Consider the following 6,000-nt stretch of genomic DNA (forward strand, 5'->3'; position numbering starts at 1 on the left):
CTGGTTACTAGTTTCAAGGAAATGGTATAATATTTTTCACAATCTAAGAATGAAAGATAAGATCTAAAAATCGTAAATTTAGGTATTCAGGGTGCCCCACGACGAGTTAAAACTATCTGTATATATGGCAAAACACTTATAGTAAAATTTCTACGTTTGGGTTTTCGGAAACGATCTTTTTAACTAAAATATTTTCAAAGATGGCCGACTTCAGGTTCTATTTTAAGTAAAACAACCTGTATATTTATACATTTTTGAAATCTAGGTAAAATTTTTGTATACTTTTTGAGTTATTAATTATATTGTAAAAAATTTGCCCTTATAATTTATTTTTTTACGAGTATACCCTTGAAGATATGAAAATGGTTTCGGTTGTTTTTGGTATTATCCATACAGTTATATCAGTTCAGAAACATTGCGTCAAGTTTTGTCAGCATGTGGTTTTAACACAACAAAACTGAATGAACGGATGGCAATAATCGAATCGTTCGATGACGACAAGATTATTTGCGTCAGATAAAAGACTACGGAAGTTTTAATAGACGAAAAGGGCTCAGTTCACGTCTGGTACCATGTTTAAACCAAACTCTCTCACAGGCAGGTACATTTTACTCGTCTATTTACGTTTTATAGTTTAATATTTAGTTGTAGCAAGTTAACCAGGTATAATAATGGTTTTTTTCCAAGTACCAAGTAGGACTACAATAATGTGTATTTATAAATATGATAAATTTATAAAATGAGGTAACTGCGCTATAGTATATGGTAGATCAAACAAAATTGTCGGCAAGGGTTTTTACAACCTACAATTGATATTGGAAGAACTATAACACCATAGTAATATATGAATAAAAAGTAAAACATTCTGTTCTATCCATAAAATTTGCAGGCTACTAAATTTTTTCTTCTTCGCTGAATATCTCGAACAAATAAAGGAGCCCATTAAGGTCTGTTATAGAATTGTTTATGATTATATTTGATGCATGTCTGTCTGTCTAGTTTGAAGAGTCGGTTAAGTAATCGTTGATAGATTTCAATATAGAAAAACGCTTAAAACTTTGTTGAAATTCAAATAAAGAAGTTTTTGTTTGACTCAATGAGTGCCACAGACACATAGTTTTAAAGTGATCCTACGAAATATCACGGGAAACTACTTAAGATAAGATATTTCAATTACCTACAATGAGTCAAATTTATTCAGTTCAATTTTATTTTATTTATTTTCGAGAAAAATTTTAAAGACACAAAAGTGATCAAACTTATTAGAAAGAGCCAGACGTCGACAAATTTCACATAAGTATTTATCCAAACTACGTGCTTGACATACATTCGAATGACTTATTGGATATTAGCAACCCTATAACTAACAAAAAGAAAAAACCATTTTAATTTTCAGTCTCTTTTGACAAACAATTAATTTCAAAAAACCAATGAAGAGGTTGACGTTTCAAGTTGTTTCGGTCTTGAAGACTTGACAATGACAATTTGCATAATTATATAAATCAATAGATCACCTACAATTTGGATATCAAAATAAAATTAACCACAAAAAATCTGTCTTTACATTTCAAAAATATGTAGCTGCCATGTTTTACGCTGATGTTTAGTGTCGGTTCCGTTCCTTAATTGTTTTTTTAAGAGGTCACACCATTCGGATAACCTCTCACAAAATTGACAGCAAATTATATCATGACAGATACTTGCTGGCCCAACATGTTTTCTACGAAGCTCATTTAATGGATTGTTAAAGTGGAAACGTTTTAACATAACATTTTTGTCTTGATTCTCATTTTGAAGGTTGTTTTTCGAATGTGATGATTTTGGAATTTTATGAAAAATGTATTTTATCGCAATTGTGGTTTGATTGATGTAAGTAATTTGTTAATTTCTCAATAATTTCGTATATAAACGATAATTTCAGACCCTGATAATGAATACGTAGATATTAGTTATTCGAAAGCTTGGAAAATATATTAAAAAGAGTTCACTTTGGTGTTTGATGGTTGAGGATTTCTTTAACTTTCAGTTCTGTTTCGACAGAGTATTAGTTTAAAAAAATAAGTTTCACTCTTTTATCGAAATATTTGGAAATATATTACTATATTTGAATATATCGTGGGTTAACACAGACCGCCATAGTGCACGAAGTTGGAGCTGCTATCTCACGCTATTCAGTTTTGATCTGCTGTTATTTCTGCTAAATAAAATGTCGCATTTCTTTCTTTTTAGATTTATTCAAGAAATAATTTTATTCCTGAATAAATTTTCCTCATTTTTGATATATTCAGATAAATAACATGCTTTGTTTTCAATGAATATTGACGTTTCGACTTAACTGTATTATAATTATAGACACCTGTTTTATTAAAAATCTATAAAAGGTTATAAAGTACTATACTACAATATAAATTACTGTTTACCATGGAATTTTCCTTACTTGATACCATGGTTCTCCTTGAATTTTAAATTCCCAGTTAGTCAAATTTCGAACTATTTTTTTAAATTCTCAGAAATAAACGCAAGTGTAGTAGTTATTTACTATAAACACAAATATACGTGAAATATTTCACTTTTCGATATCTTTTCTTTGAATCTCGCCGAGTTTGTTGTATAAAAATATGTTTTATTTATTTTATTACATTGAAAGGAAACTAGTCGGGTCATTGCACCAATACAAAATGATATCATTATCGGTTCTTGGAAATTGAGGGTTTCTTCAACGTATTAATATGAGCAGTTTTTCAAATTAGGTGTCTATGAAATATTTACAATATATCAAACAAGTAAACTTTGTATTCTCTATTCAAAAAGCTGATTTTCTCTCATTTATACTTTATATTTAATTGATTTTGCTCTATGCGATTTCTCTTATTACAAATATTCACTTCGTCCGAAATCAATCGATTTAGAGAACACCCAATTTAACGTTTATTTTAACTTATCTTCAGTTTACAACAAAACTAATTCGTTCTAGAATCGCGTCCAACATTCTATAGTCTATTTTTATGGATGAGAGAGTAATAAAATGATGGAACATTCTTAATCCATAGGCGTATCATTTCTTTTAGTAGACAGCGTTTTAGTAGTGTATGAAATAACATTTGTATAAATATAATATAATATATCACATGTACACTTATATTTTCACCAAATTAACTTGCTTATAAGTTCTAAAGAGCTGAAAAAAGGAACGAGGAGATACAAAAGTCAATGAATCATCTTTAACAAAACCGTTTTAACTGCTGATGTGTATTATTAGGTTGTTCCTTTCAAGGAAATTTAAGCAGACGCAAGAGCTTTTTGTCGGGAGGTAGATTTTTTGGCATCAACTTCGCACAGACTTTTTTCATGTGTAAAATTTTTCTAACCGTTTCTTTATCGGCGTTTATAGCCTCGGCAATCATCCGGATGCTTATTCGCCGATTTGCACGCACAATTTGGTTGATTTTGGTCACTGTTTCCGAAGTTGAAACAGTCACAGGACGACCTGGGCGCTGGTCATCTTCAGTGCTCTCTCGGCACACACTAAAGTGCTTACATCACTCAAAAACACGCGCACGAGATCGAGAATTGGGTTTTTTAAATTTTACGAGAAATTTGAGATGAAACGAATTAGTACTTATTGATATTTTACATTCGTCCGATGACGAAGATGTAGTGCCACCGTTTCCAGATTATACTGACTTGCACTATACTGGTTGAACTGACTCTAGACTCAGTGTAAGCAGTACAGTAAACTAGTTCTCTTGCACTGCTACCAAGAACAGCGACACTAGCGCTGGTTCTGCTACAACGAACGCTTTACTGTACACTTCCTGAACAAGTTTTGCCAGTGCAGCTATCAAGAACAAACATATTATCAATCTGCCCCCTTTAGCAGTTTACCACCGTTGTCATTTCTTTACCAAATATCTCACTACTTCTTTTCTTTAGAATGAATACAATTTTTTTAATTAATTATATTATCAGGACAAATATTAAATAAAATGAAAAAAAATTCTTTATCGATGATACTTTCTTTGTTGATACTCTGTATATAAATTCTTTAATCAGTCTTAAATTAAAGTCATTGGAGCGCATTTTCAATCCAAGGCATTCCAATTATGTGCTTCACCTAAGAATTAGTCAATGGTCAAATATGCAGATTTGTTTATTTATTTTTCAAATGAACTGAAAGCAATTAGCCTAATCGACTGAAACTTAGTAGCTTGGAACCGTCCTTGAACTAGATACAGATAATTTCTATTCTCGTTTTCTATAAATGTAACAAATCGACGAAATTAACTTAACGCTGGGAGACACACGACCCACCTTGTTTATTTTTATACTGGGTGTCACTCTCATCTTATCTATTTTTGTTAACATGACACGAAAATAGTACCACGTTAAAAAATTGTTGTGTTGACCATTTTATACAAAATTATTTCAGTAGAAAATATAATATATTTCCAATAGCCTCTGTTATATCGTCTTCACAACGTTCCGTTTATCTTCGTTTTGGTGCCATTTGTCGTTTTCTATTTTCTTTATGAGGCCAAAATATCAATTTCTCTTTGTTTTATCCTTAACTGATATCTTCCAATGAAGTGTCTAGGATTCATCTTAGATAAAACTCTTTCTTGTAACAATCATTTAATCAATGTTATCTCCAAACCCACTGCGGCTATATAGACTTGTCATAAGCTTATAGGTAAAGCATGGAGGCCTAAGTCTGAAATGGTATACTGGGTATACGAAACAATCGTTAAACACATGATCACAGTTGCATCACTTGTTTGGTGGTCAAAAACTGAACACACAACAGCTCAGAAAAAATTGTTCTAAAGACTGATATGCTTGAGAATCCAAGAGCTGTGTCAATATGTCCTACTAAAGCTTTAGAAGCTCTACTAAAATTGCCTTCGCCTTATATTAAAAGAAGAGGCTTTAATCCATACCAACGGGCAATCCAAACAAAAAATTCTGTTAGCCTAAATATTTTATAATCAATAAAACTGGAAAGCAGTCTACCAAATGCAGTATGATGAACACAGACATCCCAGTCAAAGTTGTAATCAGGAGCTGGAGCAGGTCCTCATACCACTGGGGTAATCACTTACTATCTTTCAGATAGGGTTGCTAGCTATAAACAAATGTGTACAGAAATGTTTGGATAAAAACATCTACCACATTTACATCCTCTCCGACAGTCCAGCTACCTTACAGGTAAACCTAATGTAGCTACCAAGTCATCAAGAAATATCAGGCGATGAGGAAGTAGACAACCTTGCCGTCAAAGGGCAACGACTCCATGTATTTGACGAAAACCCTACTGTGGCCTGATCAGATTTCGCATCAGCAACGAACTGAAGGGGTGGCTGTAGAATCTGGATACTGGAAAAAGACTTGAAGTCTAAGAAAATGTATTCGTAATTATATAAGACAGGAAGTCTGAGGAACTTCTCAAGACGTCACGAAACGACACTAAACTAGTCAGCGGTCTTCTGACAGTTGACAGCCACGTCAAATATCACTTAAAGACGATAGCTAACAGCTAAAACAGTTCCTAAAACAATCTACAATCTAATTTCAATCGTCTGTAGCTTCTTATTTCCAATACTACAGATTTTTTATTATTTGTTTATGATACATGATACATCTGTATACATAAATGGTTAATAGTTTTTACCATCACTGTTTTTTAATACTGATATCTGTATACTACTCATTGAAATTGAGAAGTTGATGGGTTATTCGGAATTCTTTGAAGTAAATTAGGATTTTAGTTGAATGATTCACACATTTCGAAGGAAAAATGACAAATGTTATCAGAATATTTTGATTCTTTAGTATACACAACTATCAATTGCAGATAATTTTAGAATATTTCTATATCCACTTGTCTTAAGACATCTGGCAGGAGGTTAACTGTAATCTATGTATCTTTTGAAAGAGATCTTTCCTTATAATAAATAAACAAGCAATAAATAGTGAACAGTTGTTTTCATATTGAACCCAAAT

Source organism: Diorhabda sublineata, chromosome X (assembly GCF_026230105.1).
Source record: "Diorhabda sublineata isolate icDioSubl1.1 chromosome X, icDioSubl1.1, whole genome shotgun sequence".
NCBI classification, from domain to species: Eukaryota; Metazoa; Arthropoda; class Insecta; order Coleoptera; family Chrysomelidae; genus Diorhabda; species Diorhabda sublineata.